At 52.6% G+C, this 17,501-nt stretch overlaps 1 protein-coding gene across 1 annotated transcript in view; it reads right to left on the reverse strand.

Moving 5' to 3' along the window:
- The window catches only part of SMOX (spermine oxidase), a 38,808-nt gene extending 22,265 nt beyond the window's left edge, over positions 1 to 16,543 (reverse strand). Inside the window, exon 1 of the mRNA XM_082671067.1 lies at positions 16,419 to 16,543. The gene's annotated coding sequence lies outside the window, so the exon portion shown is untranslated. The remainder of the gene's footprint in view (positions 1 to 16,418) is intronic.
- Positions 16,544 to 17,501: the final 958 nt, after the last annotated feature.

The raw sequence follows: 17,501 nt of genomic DNA on the forward strand, positions 1-17,501 counted from the left end.
CTTTAAACTTTCCCATCTGTAAAATGGGGATACAGCTACCTGGTGGGACTGCTGGGAGAATTAAATGATAGCACAGGTAAAAGGTGTGGCCACCTGCCAGGGCCCCCTCAGAGTGGGAGGGAGAGGGAGGATAATCCCCAAAGAGACTAGTACGGAGGAGGGAGCCACCTGTCCCAGGACCCAGAGCTCCATTTCATGTGTAAAAGAACCCAAGTCTTCACCTGAGCTTAGACTCCAGCCTCAACCTTGGCCCCAACCCTAATATCAGAGTGGACCTTGATATTGACATCAGTCAGACTATCCCACAGCCTGTGTTTGACTGACCCCCAACCCTGACTCAGCCTGACCATCCCACCAGTCTTGGCCAGAGAAGGGGTGGGGAGTAGGCATCAGATACAGTGGCCGTTAGCCAACCCTAAGCTCAATCAATAAAAGAGACAAGGCACGGGGGCCTCGTTCTGCAGAGCCCTCCAGCCAGCAATGTTCTCTGGCCCTCACAGGCCGACATGAGGAAGGGGCTCTAGGGGCCCCATCTTCCTTCCTGGCACTTAGACTTTTCTCCAAGCACAATGTCTTTATTACCCACACCTGTTCCCTGCAACCAGATGCGTAAAGTCCCTAAAAACACAATTTTAAAAGGCTTTGTAAGCCTTTTTCAGAAGAGAAGTGGGGAGCCTGTATTGCATGGAAAAAGACAGCCCTAAACTCAGTGTTTGAGGGAGGGGAGGCCAGAGCCAAAGGCATGGCCCACAAAGGCACTGGTGGGCAGGAGGGGAAGGTATTCCTGGAGAGGTGAGTGCTCTGGCTGGCTTCTGTTCCCCTTGATGCTCTGCAAGGTGGGATAGACCTGAGTGAATTGTTTCAGGACCCCCAGCTTATAGCTGCCTGCAGAGACAGAAACTGGAGACTACCTGAGTGGGGGTGGAGGAGGGGAAGAAAGCATGGACAGAAGTCAGAGAAAGGGTTGGGTCTTTCTGATGGGCATAAAGCTCAGCTGGCAGTGGAGAGAGAAACAGAGGTGCAGATGGACCAGGGCAGAGTCCAGGACTGCATTCCTGCCCCCATACTCACACCCAAAGAGCTTTATCCCAAACTCCATCCTAGAGATCCCATCCACCTTCAGCAAAAATGAATGGATCACGCTCTGACAATAGATCAGATCAGGTACTAGTCATCTAAGCATCTCCTATGAACCTTTCAAAATCTGGGCCAGCCCCACCAGCTCAGCTTCCATCTCTGATCCATGCATGCCCTGGTTTCCCATCTTTGTGTGTGTCTGCACACAGAGGTCCTAACTGGCCAGGTCACCTCTCTGCAAGCAAGGCCCACATTCTTCCCCTTAGATCCCAGATCTTCCAGAGGCAGGCACAGCCCACGCTCCCTCAGCCCAGAGAGAGGTCAGGGGTCTGACATGATGGCTGCCACTCCTGGAGAAGATGAAATTGCCCAGACAGCAGCTTTTGTCCCTAACCAGCATTCCCTTGGGTGAGTCCATTAGCACCTGAGCTTCAGTCACCCCATCTGTAGAATGGGAACAGTCACCCCTACCTTGAATGAGGCCAGCCCTGACCCCAGACCCTATTAGCCAGTTTCCTTTTCCTCAGCAAAGTCCTAAAGGAACAGGTTTCACTGTGGCTCCCTTTAGCAATCCTTAGGATGAGAACTCATGGCCTGTATTCCCTCCCTCTGAGCAGGATGTGACACCCAAACTCTAAACCCGCCCCCCTAGGAAGTCATCAACCACAGAAATGTAAGAGACCACAGAACTGGTTACTATGCCAGTGACTACATTGGTGTGAGACTGCCCTTAGTGACATCAAATCAGGCCATGCGGAGCGGAGGGCTGATGGGAGATGGTACTCACAGTCACTCACTACCCTGGGAAAGGCTGAATCTGGAGAGAGAAAACCAGCCTCAAGACCATACCAGCCCTGTTCTGAGGCACCCAAGTCACCATGGCCCCTGGGGAACCCCAGGAAGACACCTTTCTTCCTCTCTCTCTCTCCCTTTCCCTCTCTCCCCACCTCCCTTTAGTCTTTCTCTCTTTCTTTCTCTCTCTCTCTCTCTCTCTCTCTCTCTCTCTCTCTCTCTCTCTCTCACACACACACACACACACACACACACACACACACACACACTTCCCTTATGTTTCCCTTGATGACTCAGCTTGCTAAATAGCCTCCTCCTTTGGGAATACCTTATTGCACCATGGTTTTCATACAGGCCCTTGTTTTTGAATACCAGGGGTTTGAGGCTCCACAACTTTTTAGATGAGTGACCTGAGCCTCAGTTTCTTCATCATTAGAATGGGGATAAAGAGTCCCTGCCTCACAGGGTTGAGTGTGACAATGCAGAGTGCTTAGCCCAGAGCCAGGCACGTAGCAGCAATGGTTTTTATATTAGCTTTCCTACAGGCCTAAGTCTGCACACTACCGGGGTCACCACAGGGATGGCTGGGCCAGGACATCAGACATGGGTGGGGATGGGAAATCCAGCCAGTAGAGAGGTCACAGACCCTCCTGCATGATGACTCCAAAGCAAGACCTCCAGGCCTCAGAACTACACCACCCCACAGTGGCACTGCTATGGTCTGATGACGGGGAGGAATAGAGAAGTAAGAGAGAAGGGCCACACCACTTACTGGGGGCACTTGCTCCACCCAGGCAAGGTCTGTGAGGCTGAAACTGCAAAAACAGGACAACCTGTATGGTCACCAGCCTCCAAGATGGCCCTCAATGATCCTCCCCTCATGGTACTCATGCCCTACAGTCCCCTCCCAAGCTGATCTGTGTAGCCAATAGGATATTGTAGAAATATGGAGTGTGACTTTCAAAACTAGGGCATAATACACACTGTGGCTTCCACCTTGCTCTGTTAGACTGCTTACAAGAGGGGAAGCTAATCACCATGTTGTGAAGAAACCCACATAAGCCCACTGAGAGGCAAGGAACTGAGTCCTACCATCAGCCAAACCATCCTGCTAAGCATGTGACTGAACCACCCTGGAAGCAAATCCACCAGCCCCAGTGAAGCCTTCTGATGACTGCACTCCCAGCCATCACCTTGACTGCAACCTCCTAAGAGATCTCAAACCAGAAACAACTAAACTGCTTCCAAATTCCTGACCCACAGAAACTATGAGGATAATAATTGTTTATTGTCATTTTAAACTACTAAGTTTTGGGGTAGTTTGTTACACAGCACCAGGTAACTAACAGTCAGCAGTTCTCTCTCCTTGGAAACCCCCCAGAGTAGAGACCCCAAGGTAAACTCCCCATCCTACTCAGGGTCCCAGCTCCCTCTTTTCTAAAACTCAGGGCTGGGGTTAAGTGAGCAGAGAGCCTGGCCCAGGTCCTACAGCATACAAGGCCCAGGAGACAGGAATGCCTTCCCAGCCTGTGCATTACACTCACCTGGAGATTTTTACAAAAGACCGATACCAAGCCCGGAGATTGGGTCATCTAAGACTCTTCCGGGTGGGGTCCAAGCATGGAAATTTTTTAAGGACTCTACATGATGCTAACATATAGCCAAGGTGAAGAATCACTTCTCTACAGCAGATTCCAAATGCAGATTCCAGGCCAGCCCAGAACATCTGGGATCTGCCTGTACAGGAGTAGAGGAGGCAGAGAGAGCAGAAAGGCCAGGCAGTACCCAAGGTCCACTCCCCACCTTCCAGCTTAGGCTGAGGGTCTCCCTCTGTCCTCCCTCCCCAGCTGCTGCCCGACTCCCAAAGCACTCTGCATTGAACACCTGTAATGTACCTCTGCTCACAGGGACTGCTCCCTCAGAGAGAACCCAGGGTGCAGGGACGGGGTCTAACTCTGAGTGACCCAGGGAAGACTGTTTTCTCATCTGCAAAATGAGTATTGCCATCACACCTGCTCTGCTCTCTAATAGGTATTAGGCTACCACTCAGAAGTTTTCAGAGAGATTTATTTTTTGTCTCCCTCAAGGCAGTTTCCCACTCCTTCATAGCAGCATTAGTCACAATAGCCGAAAGGTAGAATCCACTCAAGTCTCCATCGATGGATGAATAAACAAAATGTGGTACATGCACATAATGGAATATTATTCAGCCTTGAAAAGGAAATTCTGACACATGCTACAACATGGATGAACCTTGAAGACATGATGCTAAGTGAAATAAACTAGTCACAAAAGGACAAATACTGTATGATTCTACTTACATGAGGTACCTAGAGAGTAGTCAAATTCACAGAGACAGAAAGTCGAATGGTGGTTGTCAGGGGCAGGGGAGGGAGGAAATGGGGAGTTAGTGTTTAAAGGATACAGAATTTCAGTTTTGGAAGATGAAAAATAGTTCTGAAGATGGATGGTGGTGATGGTAGCACAACAATGTGAATATATTTAATACCACTGAGCTCTATACTTAAAAATGGTTAAAATGATAAATTTTATGTTATGTATATTTTACCACAATAAAAACAACAAGAACAACAAAAAGTTGAGTGAGTGCTACTCTGTACCAGGCACTCGAGATACTGAAACAGCCAGAAGCCTCCCCTTGGAGGATCAGGGGTGACAGGTGCCACAAAGCAAAGCAGGAAAGGGGAGAGGCAGCTGCTCTGTGTAGGGAGGTCAGGGAAGCCTCTCTGACAAGAGGACACCAGAACAGAGGAAGTGACAGGCAGGAGAGGACCAGAGGGCAAAAAGTGCTATGGTGACCTCCTAGGGACTTGCTGAATGATGAAATATGGGGGTAAGAGCAAGGATGGGGTCAGGATGACTTGGGTGACCAGTCATGACACCAGGACCAACCCTTACAAGTTCTGTGTCAAGTGGTCATCTCCTTTCCCCTTCACGACAAGCCTGTGAGGTAGGAAAGACAAAAAGTTGGTGCAAGACCCACAGGTGGGAGGAGGGCCCCGGTGGTCTGACTCCAGAGCCCAGTTCTCCCCTTGGGGCTATCACAAGAGTTGGGAACGCTTCTCCAGGCCATCTCCCATCGAAGGGCTGAGCCTGCCTCCAAACACACAGCCCAGGGCCCCTCTCCCAGCCCCACTGCATAGGGCATCACATGCAGGCATGGCCCTGACCAGCCCCTGACCTGGGTTAGTGTCCCCACATGGAGATCCACCCATTCAGCAGATGGGGCACTTGAAGCCTGGGAGGTGTGAATTGGCAGATGAAGAGGTAGCCTCCCGGCAGGCTCCTCCCCTCTCCCTGACAGGAGCCACAGGCCTCACAGTTCTGGAGGGAAGGACAGCACAGTCAGCACTTTCCCCTGACTCTTTCAAAACCACTGACAAGAACTGAGGCTTGTGAGACAGCTCAGCCGGTGCAGTTCCCCCTTGCTGGCCCCTCGTGACTCTGCACAAAGCCCGTCTGTGCTTCGGCTCCAGCCCCTGGGGGAGGCGGGGGAGGGAGGGGGGTCTCCTGCAGGCCAATCCTCTCTCCTGAGCCACGGGTGGGTCCCCACTCTGCCCAGCCCAGGACTCGTGCTCCTGGCCCACAGGGCAGACCGTAGCCCTGACAGCAAGGCTGGGCTGTCCAAGGCTTTTGCTGGGTTCAGGCAGTACTTGTGGGAAGAGGGTCCCCTCCACTGTAAACTCTCTTCCTGCAAAGCTCCCTCTTCTATGCTCATCCCCCACCCCCAACCCCCATTCAGCATGGTTTATCACAGAGCAAAGGTGGCGTACATGATCACAACATGGAAAAAGAAAACATCCCCCAAAAATCCAGCCAACAGATAATCTCTATTTATTAAGCCCTTCATGTGCCAGGTCCCACGCTGGGCACTTTCCATTCATGGCATCATTTAATCCTCCCAAACACCTGGTGCCCATTTTATAGATGAGGAAATATCAGAAAGGTTCACAGGTGTGATGGAGGCCACCCAGACAGAGTGAGGGGTAAAGCAGGGCTTGAGAATGCTCAGCTCTTCTCTCTCTACCCAGCACTTGCCCACCTCTCAGGCCCTCACTCAGCCTCCCGGGGCAGCAGGCCTAAGGACAGCCCTCAGCCTGGCACTTCTGTCTTACCCGTCCCCACGCACTGACACTGCACACATTGTACCAGGCACCCGGGGCTAGCAGGAGGTGTCCCCAAGCCTGGCAGCTTACCCCAGCTACACTGCCAAAACTGGGGCTGCCGCCGGGAGATCACCTGCCTCCTGGCCAGGGCGTTAGTCAGGTGGGCTGCAGGCCAGCCACCCTGGTCTCCCTGCCCCACAGGGACTGGCTTAAGGCTGGCCAGACCACAGCCCTTTGCCCTTTATTTTATCCTCCATAAAGAGTGACAAGGATAGTGGTCTAATGGCTTTTGGCAGCACAAAAGAAAATTCTAAGAGCAACTAAATGATAATTCCCTCTAAACAGTCACCTGCTGTTCATCTGGCCCAAGATTTTCCCCTCCTGGTAACTCCAAGGTGGTTTAACTGTGCTCTCCTAACAAGTCCTAGCACAGGATCTCCTGACACAGGATCACCCAATAAAGGGCTCTTCATAAAGTTCAACCCTGAAGCAGAACACCACCCTCCCCCACCCCTGCCAACCTCAGAAAGAGCTGGAACTCGGTCTGAAAAACCAATGGTGTTCATTTCAAAATGCACCCATGGGCCCCATGATTCAATCCATAAAACACCTATGGAGTTAAGACGCTGAGCTTAGACAATAAACATATTCTTCAAGTTCTTTTATTGAGTTCAAAGAGAGCTTTTGGAATCAAGAAATGTCTGTTCTTATAATTCTATCATCATTGTTACCACTATTTTTCACTGAGTACGTCCAAGGTACAGAGGGCAATGCTAAGCATTTCACGTGGAATATTTCGGTTAATCTTCATGTCACTATCCCCCTTCTACAGAGGAAGAAACTGAGTTTCAGAGAGTTTCCACAACCTGTCATCTAACATAAGGCACTCCAAAATATACTCAGTAAGATACTAAAGCTCAGGCTTTACTCTTTTTTTAAAACCGAGGAATGAATCAAGTTTATCACCTTTTCTTGAGTTACTTTCTCAGATTAACTCAAAAGTTTTCCATTAATTGTATATGATTTTTTAATTTTCCAAAATAGAAAAGATAAAAGAGATATGTTTATTTAACATTTAAAGGCCTCATTTTAAAATCTTTCCTATGAATGTCTGCCCACTGGTGGTCCTGCGTGTCTCCTACTTAGCTGACTCAAGGTCTAGTTATTTGCCAGTCCACTAGGAGCACCCATCAGTGTCTTCTCCCTAGAGTCAGGAGTCTGGGGGAGCTGGGCTGGGCTGGCTTGGGGAAGAGGTCTGGTTGTGGGTAGGAAGGCATGGTTGAAGGTTTGGAGACGGGCTCTGAGGGGTCTGTGACTTGAGGAAAGGGCATGAAACCAGATGTCCTAGAACCTGGGCTTGAGACCCAGTCGTGCCATTTGCTGGCACTGCCAGTGTTCCCATTTGTGAAATAGCTCATGCCCCGTGGGCCACATGGGGAGGACAGGAATTATGGGTCTACCAGGGCCTGGCACAAGGCTGCAGAGGGTGGCTGGGTTCTTCGTTCTGTTTCCTAATAAATTACAACTCATTTCCAAGTGCTGCTTCTCTTGGTCTTAAATCACACCTTCCTTAACACCCTCCTGCAAGAAGCAGCTAGATGATAAACGAATCTGGACTGAGGGGCAGGGGTACTAGACTTACCCTCGCCGCACAACAGCCAAGCTACCCTGGTCTGATTGAACCCAAATGCTTTTCTTCGTCCTCCCTCCTACTGACCCCTGATTTAGAGAGAGCAAGAAAAAGCCTTGGGCTCCTGCCTATTTGAGGAAGAAAGAGACAGGGTCAAAGGAAGAAGAAAGTGCAGCTGAACTGGGTAAGAAAGCTCGCTGAGCACCCCCTACCAGGGTCTCCCTGAGGGCTGTTGTCACTACGTAGGCCTGTTACCCACATCGCACCATTACAGCAACTTCTGGGTTGCTGTTTGAAATGCTGCACCCCATCACTTCCACCTGAGCTGCTGAACAAAGAGTCCTCACACCTCAGAGGATATGAGGTGTGGTGAGGGGCAAGGCAGGGTGGCCTCACTGACCTTCTCTCCCAGCGACAGGGGAGGCAGGACGAGCACGAGCCCAGGGACTCTCCCTGTCCTACACTTCAGACACCCCTTCCAGGAAGGTGACAAGAGTGAGATTCCTAAACTGTTGGGAAAATGACTCAGAGCTCTGATAATCTGAGGGTCATATTAGCAACTCGCCCCTCCCCATGCTTGAGACATGAAAGCACACAGCAATTCTCTGAGGAAGCCCAGTGAGGGGGGAGGGGTCCTGTACCCCCAACCCACCATCACACCCTGCCACTTTTCTCACTAAACCACTGATCTGATCAAACCACTGCCCTGCTCAAAAACCTTCAATGGCTCCCAGTGGGCTAATGAATGAAGGCAGGTCCCTGACACCTCCTCCCTGCCCTCAGCCCCGCTGTCTCCTACATACACCAACTGGACCCCAGGATTCCCATACCCAGACTAGGCCCACAGGGCCCAGGGTGGCCTGTGAAGTCTCCTCACTCTGCCCAGATATCCCCACCCTGCTAGCCACTCCCTCAGGAAGTCAGTCCTCCCTCTTTTCTTGCCTTTCTGGAAAATCACCCCTCTGTTCTAATCAAGACCCTATCCTGAGCCTGACATGCTCTCTGCTGACCTTTGTGCCTCTTAAATCCCTGACGAGTGTCCCCTTCCCTGGGTCCTTCCTGGAGACACTGCCTGCAGCCATGTCAATCACATTGAGAGCAGCCAACAAGAATCTGGGTGTCACAACAACCCTATCAGGGAGGTAACATTATCCCCACGGTACAAATGAGGATGGTGAGGCACAGAGAGGTTTTACCTTCTTGCCCAGGGATCACAACCTCACTCTCTGAGATGAGAGGCTGGGAAAGAACTTGCAGGGCAAGAAGATGGGAGGGAAGGATGGGGTAGGAGGCCCTCCCAGAATCCAGAAGACCCAGGCCTGGCTACTATTGGGTCCCTTGCCCACCCACCCAGTGAAGCAAAGCTACTGCCACTAGAACCCAGGGCGGGTTCTGGGCCCCAGTCCCCTCCAGGCCATCCCTCCCTCTACAGTACCCTTTTCTTCCACTAACTCTCCAAATGTACCCATCCCACCAAGTCCACCTCCCCCAGGAAGCTATTGTTCCATCCGACCTTCCCTCCCTGGCACTTCTGGGCCCACCCATCACCCGTGTTTGTAGTCTCTCATGGAGCAGCATCCTCCCACATCAGCCCTTCCAACCAGGTGTTCTATTGGTCAGTTGGTCATTATTAGGATGTCTTCAAAAAAAAAATTGTCTATGGTCTAATCAGTTTAGAAAACACCAGTTTCTTTTCTACAGCACTTGTCAAAGCCTTTAATTCTCTTAAATGCATTCTGAATCTCCCATAGGATAGTGGAGTGGATTTTCCAGTTTCTACCCTTGTTTGTTCCCTGAACCCTTGAGGTTTCTCAGAACAGTCTTTGAGAAATGCCACCTCCTCCCACCCCCTCAGGACAGCCTGGCACAGCAGGGAGCACATGGGTAGGAATCAAGAGGGGGAGTGGGGGGGGGGGTTATCCTTTTAGGAGTTATAAGTGACATTTTGAGAGCTTAGCCTGAAAGCCCCTCTTGGCACTGCCCAGGGCAACAGAACCTCTGCCTTTAGTGTCTGCCCTTCCCACCTTTCTTTGGGTGAGGTGACTGCCTACCCTCCTGCTAGGGTCTAGAGGGACCTCATCTGACCAGTGGTATCAGATACCACCCTTCAGGCTCTGCAAAGCCCAGAGAACAAGGGGTCTTGGGAGATCCCCAAATCAAGCTGGACAGCTCTTCTGGGCAAATTGCTCATTCGACTCCATCATCAGCACGCAAGTTTCAATAGTAAACCAAAATTAAAATGTATTAAGCTGCCATTCTGGGAAGATATAGTGCTCTACTCAACAAACCCTGCAACTCTCCACCCTGCTCCCCAGAGAGGGGACTGAATCCCTCAATTTACAGGAAACTGAGTCCTCAGAGCAGAGCACACACTTGCCTGTAGTGTCTCAGCCAGGGGCAGAGCAGAATGAAGCATCCAGGCCTCCCCACTTCCAGGTGCACTGGGGAGGCGGCCTGAGTGGGATAAGACCCCAACAGCAGCTCATGCAACCATCAGGGCAGCTACAAGGACTCACGCAGGCCAGGCAGGGGTCAGGGATGCTCGCTGGGGGTGAGAGCTCAACAGCTGGGGGAACTTTAGGGGCTTTCAGGGGAAGATGGCAAGTCTAAGGCTGGCGTCAGCTGTTTCCCCAATCTCCTTGGCCCAACCCTGGCTGGAGGAAGAGTGCTCACCCCAGATTGGCTAACCACAGGGCCGGGCTTGGCTGTGGGGAAAGATAAGACACCCTACATGCCATCTCCGTGTCACCCTGCCCTGGGGCAGTCGCCTAAAACACTTTCTCATGGTTTCGGGAGCTCCTCAAAGTCAGGCACCCTAGAAATCAGGCCTTTCTCCCAGCCTGAGATCCAAGTCCCCAGAAGCACCTCACCCAGCCCCACCCCGCCAACAGAGTAGCCCCTGCATCCCATACCCTCCACATGCTCCCCTCTGCCCTGCCCCCATACAAGCAGTCTATATGCTTCCCCAACACAGTTCACAGGAGCCAGGACAGTCCCCTTTATCTGTTTCGGGTCTCACCTGATCTGTGCCCATCCCTGTACCTGCCTGGCCCAAAGTCCCCAGTCTCAACCCTCACTACACAAAGATAACCCATGGGCCAGCAGCATCATACCACCCAGGAGCTTGTTAGAAAACACAGAGTCTCAGGCCCCACCCCAGACCTGCTGAATTGGAACCTGAATTTTAACAAGCTGTCCACATGTATGCTAGAGTTTGGGAATTAATTTTATGGACCACTGCTCTAATCAACTCCTTGCACCTATGGCCTATAAGCTTCGATGGCTCCCCAGGGCCTAGTGAATCAAGTCTAGACTCAGTGGCTTGACAATCAATGCTCTGACTGACTTGTCCAGGGCTCCCCCTCCACCTCAGGAATGCCATCCCCTCCTGTGTCGGTCAAAGCTACCCAAGACTTCAGGGCGCTCTAAAAGCACCTCCTCCTCCAAGAAGCTGGTCTGAACTGCACCTCATTACATCACATCTGGCATAGCTCATTCTTATTTCCTGGTGAGTGGGGACCCTGTCCTGTGTTCCCAGTGGCCCCAAGCACCAGGGTGGGGCATAGAAGATGCCAGATGCCAACCACAGGTAACAAGGCCCAGTGTCCAGTTGTTGGAAAGTCCACCCTCAGCTCTAGCCTGCTGGACTCAGGCTCTGCCACAGCCTTCACCTCAACTCAGCAGACAAGGACTCAAGCAGTGGGGACAAGCCTCCTGCATACTCCAGAGAAGGAGCACTCCTCAGAAACATGGGCCTAGTGAGCTTCCAGCAGCAATGTGCTTGCTCTGGGCCTCAGTTTCCCAAAATGCAGAAGAGAATGCCACTGAGTCTGCCTCCCTCTTTTCCTGGGGGACTGGGAGGATCTGAGATAGATGAGCAGATCCCCTAAACCCTGGGGTCATAACTTGCAGCAAACAGACTCCAGCCCTGTGTGGTCAGCAAACCCTTTCTCAGCCTATTAGCCAGGCCCCTGGGAGGCCAAGTCACCTGCCCAGAGGTGTCCTCATGACCAAACAGGAAAGCCTCAAAGGACAAGGCTGTCTGTAGGAACTGGCTGGCCCAGTTCCTACAGACGGGCATCCCGTGGGGAGTCCTCGCTCTTTACCCTGGGTCTGCAAGAAGGTACTCAAGCATGTAACCTCAAGGAGTTCCTGGCTTCTACAACCTCTGGGGAGCAAAAAAAAAAAAGTCTCTCTAATCTCATTTTACAGACAGACAAAAAGGGGTAAGGACAGGGACAATACTGAAGTGGATTAAGCTCTTTTCAGTTCCCATTTCTCTGTTCCCCCAGCTCTGCTCCCACCTTCAGTCCAGCCCTACTCAGACCCCCATCCAGGTTTCCCAAGGCCAAGTCTGAAGCTCCACCTCACAACATCCTAGATGGAATACAAAACAGGCCAGTTTATCTGCAGAGTTCCTACCTCACCTCTCTGGGCTCTCCAGAGGCAGATGAAGAGGGCAATGTGGCAATGCTGAACCCAGAGAAGTGACACTCCAATGGTGGCATCTCAAGCAGGGAGCTGTTTTTGTACGAGAAGTAGTTGTCCTCCCTAGCTCCCGGAAATCACAGTGTGCGTGACACCCAACTACCTGGCCTGGGCCCAAAGCCCCTCCTGGAAGAAACAGAGAGACTCAGCTGCCCACTCTGAGTGAGGACCCCTTCTACCTTACAGGGTGTGACTTCTTTCCTACTTCCCCAGCCCCAAGGCCAGGCACCTCTGCGGGTCACGAAAAAACATTTGTTAAGAAGACTTCAGCTGGCGCATATCTGAGAGGCATGAAAGAAGTGACAGAGTAGAGTGTCTTAGAGCATTTATTCTGGAGCCAGGCTGCCTAGGTTCAAATCCTTGCTCTGTCACTACCGAGCTGTATGACTGTGCCTCAGTCTTCCAGTCTGTAAAATGGGAATAAGACCTACTTTACAGAGCTGTTAAGAGGATTCAAGGAGGACTTCCCTGGTGGTGCAGTAGTTAAGAATCCGCCTGCCAATTCAGGGGACACGGGTTCAAGCCCTGGTCCAGGAAGATCCCACATGCCGCGGAGCAACTAAGCCTGTGTGCCATAACTACTGAGCCTGTGCTCTAGAGCCCACGAGCCACAACTACTGAGCCCATGTGCCACAACTAATGAAGCCCATGCACCTAGAGCCCGTGCTCCACAACAAGAGAAGCCACTACAATGAAGGGTAGCCCCCGCTCGCTGCAACTAGAAAAAGCCCATGTGCAGCAACAAAGACCCAATGCAGCCAAAAATAAAAAGATAAATAAATTTATTAAAAAGAAAAGAGGATCAAAGGAGCTAATATTTGCAAAGTCTTTAGAACACTGCCTGGCACGCAGTGAGTATACCAGGGCCCTGGCCTAGCCTCTTGGCCTCTGCCTGATTTCTCCCACCTAGGATACCCTCATTTCTTCCATCTATCCTAGCTCAAAGCCTTTCCTAGGCATGCCAGCCCAGCCCTGATCTGAACCCCTATCCCCTAGTTCCAGCGCTCACCTCCCAATGTTACCTTGGTCCATCACCAGTCCCCCTGTCCAGGGCCAAGCTTCCCTCTCCCAGATCTGAGGTCCCTCAGTTCTTAGCCCTCCATTCTGAGAGCACTAGCCAAACAGCTCAATTCTCAGTTGGCTCCTCTGTGCAAAAAGGGGAGCTGTGGGTGGAAAGACAAGGGTCTACAGAGACCCCCAACTCCAGCTTCTTCCTCCCCTTCAACTCCCTGCCCTGAGGGCTAGGCACCCAGCAGCCACCGAAGAGACTGGGTAAAGTAAAGCCCTGGCTGCCCAGGCCATCCCCATCTCACGAGTTAGAAATCACACACAAGCACACAGGCACACACCCCTCTGTTGACCCAGGCTGGATTTCCACCAAAGAGAGCAAAGGAAATCATTTCTCCCCAACCCACAGCAACCCACATCAACTCCACACACCCCCAGACCCACCCAATCTCCCACTAGGCATACAGGCCTGCCTTTGAGCCTTCCCTTTTTCCCACTGACCCCCTCAGATTCTTGCAGTGATTTGCACAACTGCTTTCATGGAAAGAAAATAAAAATCCTTAGGATCACCTGAGGTTTACAAGGGGCTCCTGCACTGCCCTGACCTTTCCACCTGGCTCAATATTTCCTGAGTATCAGCTACATGCCAGGTACTGTGCTAAATGCTCTAGATTCAGCAGTGGGCCATTCAGTCAAGGTTCCAGCCCTTAGAAAGCCAGAAAAAGTAAACAGACAACTGCAACAAATGGTTATGAACTGTGATAAGCACAATGAAGAAAGTAAACCAGGTGCTACGATGAATTACAGGGAATGATGGGCTTCTACCAAGACTGGGAAGGCATATTTAAGCTGAGACCTGAAAAATAAGAAGGAGCATAGCCAGCCCAGTAGAAAACCTTGGAAGAACATTCCAGGCAGAGAAAACAACACAGGCAAAGGACACAGGGCAGGAAAAAGCTTAGGTGTTCAAGGGGCAGAAGTGATTCAGGTGTGACTGTCAGGAAGATGAAAAGGGGACAGTGTTAGGATAAGGCTGGGGGAGGTCAGCAGTGACCAGACCTTGGAAGATCTGAAAGGTCAGGGAAAAGATTTGAAATTTCATTCCAAGTACAACAGGGAGCTATTGAGGTCTTAGAGCAATGAGACTAAATATTTTTCTAAATTGTTCTTGCTGCTCTGTTAAAATGGATTTGAGGAGGCAATTGCAGACTTAGGGAAAGCAGGCAAAAGCTACTACAATATTCAGGAAAGATATAAAAGGTGGCTTGGCCTGGGGCAGTAGCCTAGGGCAGCAGCAGTGGAGTCAGAGCATGAAGAATAGGCCTGAGATAGATTTGGCAAAAGGAACCAAAAGCACTTGCTGTAGCACTAGATGTGGAGAGGGAGGAAAAGGGAGGAGATGATACTACCCGGTTTCCTTTCTTTAATGGTGGGTGGGTTACAGGCCCTTTACTGAGATGGGAAGGCCTGCGGAGAGTCATGCTTGGGGAGCACAGTCAGGGTTCTGTTTCATCCATATTAACTTTTTCATACCTATGACACCTTAAGTCATCAGATGGGTGGCTGGATAGAGAGGTTGGGACTGGAGATAAAATTTGCTACTTAAAATCATGAGAATGAAAATGATATACACTTAAGACCTGTGTTTGTAAATAAATGTTTGATTTTAAGAATTATAAGAAAAAATGAGAGCTTGAGGGGTATGTAAATAGAAGGGACTCAGGGGAGAGGAGGGGGCTGAGAACAGAGCCCAGGGATCCTCCAACATTCAGAGTGAGTGAAGGAGTTGTCCTTAAAGACAAGTAAGGAAAGGCTTTGGTGGGGGGAAAGGGGGGTTGGTAAGGAAGAAAACCAGGAGAAGCCAAGAAAGGATATGGGAGAGAATGATCAAGACCAAGGGAGGTCAAGGAAGACCTACTTGTGGGGGAGTGTAAATCAAGGGAGACCTTTACTTGGTAGTTTCAGTGAATCGGTGGGACCAAAGCCAGGTCAAGTGAGCTGAAGAACCCAGGGACCACAGGTACAGACAGCTCTCTGGAGAAGTTTTGCTGTGAAGGGAAGTGGAGAAGTGTGTCTTTAGCTAGGGGAGAATGAGGGATGAAGGCAAAAAAGGGGGCCATAAAATGGAGGGGAGCAGTGGCAAAGCATGTTCTTACACTGTTGTGAATGATCCAGGGGGAAAGTAGCCACTTTTAATACTGGAGAGAGGGGAAGTAACTTGAAGAATGGGGGACAGGGAGCAGACCATCTTGGAACCCTAGTTAGGCATTAGCCTGTGGCAGGAGCCCAGCTAACAAGAGGAAAGGGGAGGGGGGCAAAGAAGCAAAACGCAGACGTGGGGCCTTCGCTACACACACTTTCAGATGCACACCTACCCATTCCAGTGACCCCCCTAGACACTTGCCGTTTTGCTGCCTGCTCCAAACACGGACAAGTTACCCACCCCCTCCGCGGATTGGCACGGGATGTGCCACCACAGGCAGACTGTTCAACCAACCTGTGGGCACATTTCACCACAGGTGCCAGCCACGGCGCTTCTCTTATCAGGCCATACACCCCTTCCTGGTGCAAGCTCCGAGGGGGACCCCAGGCCCCTCACCGGCTCTACCGGAGCCCCAGCCCCCACCCCTGGGCAGTGGCTTCTCTGAGTCCCTCTCCCAAATTAAGCATTCGACACTCCCTACCCCATTCCGAGCCTGGCTCTCGCCTAGCCCAGCGCAGCCCATTAGCCCGTAGTTGGCTCTTCGGAGAGAGCTGCTCCCCACATTGTCCAGGGGATACCCCGAGGAGACCACCTGGACGCCCTTTGGGAGGGCGGCCCAGCCCCTCCCCGTGTCCCAGCCGTTGCCCCGGCGCCTTCTCTTCCCTCCCCAGTGCCCATGCTCTGGGCGGCCCAAGCCGTCGCGGGGCGTCCGCGCCCGGCTTTGTCTGCGCCCACGGAGCGCGCCCGCCGGGCGCCGCCGGTGCTCCCCAGCTGCACGCAGCCCTAGGGTCCTGCCTGCCTTCCACCCTCCCACAGCCCCCCGCCTCGGGACCACCGCCACCCTGCCTGACCGCCGCCTCCCACGACGCGAGCGAAGGGGCGCGGCGCCCACAGCCCTCGCCGGCCTCCGGGAATGCCGGGCACCCTGGCCCTCCCGCCAGAGGGCCGCTCCGGCTGCCGGAGCCCCGGGCCGGCCGAGCCCTCGGGGCCGCGGCGGGCCCCTCACCCTCCCGCGGCGGACGCAGCCCCAGCCTGCGCTCGAGCGGGGCCGGCGACCGGGGATCGGGGAGCCGGGAGCAGGCGCGCGTGGTACCTTTCCCTGCTGAGCCGGGGAAGTGAGTTTGCGACGAGCGGCTCTCCACCTCGGCCTCCTCCGCCTCCCCTTCTCTTCAGCCGCCTGGCTTCCTTCTCCAGCCGCCGCCGGGACCGTAGGGGCCCGAGCCAGCCGCTGCGGCCTGTGTGGGGCCCCGCTCCGCCTAGCGTCCCCGGCCCACCCCTCCCAATCTGTTCAGGCCCGGCCCCCTCTCCGCCTCGGGGCGGGGACGCGCCGAGCTCCTCCCCCGACCCGCCCGCCGTGGGTGGGGAGGCTGGAGGCTGCGTTGGCAGAGAACCTCAGGGACCCACCTTGCGGAGGGACCCGGGCCCAGCGCTCCCCACCTGGGTTCCACGGCCCCCTCCTCAAGCTGGGCGCAGAACGTCCCCACCTGTCCCCAAAAGAAAAGCAGGCAGCCCAGCCTTGCGCGCCCTGTGCTTGGGCGTAACGTGGAGCCGAAGCTGCCTGCCAGGTGACGAGCAGAGCAAGGATGCAGGCCTCAGTTTACCCGCAGAACTCGAAACCCTCCTGTTGAAAGGAATGGGCGCCTCTCTCTCCTCCCGGAGCTGCCTTCACTCCGGCAGACCCTCCACTGGATCTCAGTTGTGGTCAGAGGGCTCGTCCCCAAGGGGCCACCTCTAACCTCATTTTCTCTGCAACACTACCGCCGCACCCAGCCACCACCACCCCCTCCCATACCTCCTCGCATTAATCTCGAACCTTCAACTGCAAGGGGAAAGGGGGCATTCAAATCGCTGGAGCCTGTCCCTTCACAGCCACGACATTGAGCAGAGGTGGCCTCTGTTAGAAATATCTTTCACTGGTACCTACTGCCTCGTCCTGAATTTAATAAAACCCGAAGCAACTGTAAGTATGAGGGTCATTTTTTTCCTTAAAAAAAAATCAAAGATTTGGAGGTTATTTGTTTATTCTTTTTCTATTTGAGATTCTGCTCCCCAGTAGTCTTTCATTGTTCTACTTTAAGAGGGGGTAGGGGGCAGTGGTCTCTGACAATTTCATTCTGTTTAACCTGTGAGCATCTCCAGGGCCTCCTGGGGCTGATAGAGATCCAGTCCAACGGGG

This window comes from Grampus griseus (genome assembly GCF_964374135.1).
Source record: "Grampus griseus genome assembly, chromosome: 14".
In the NCBI taxonomy this organism is placed as follows: domain Eukaryota; kingdom Metazoa; phylum Chordata; class Mammalia; order Artiodactyla; family Delphinidae; genus Grampus; species Grampus griseus.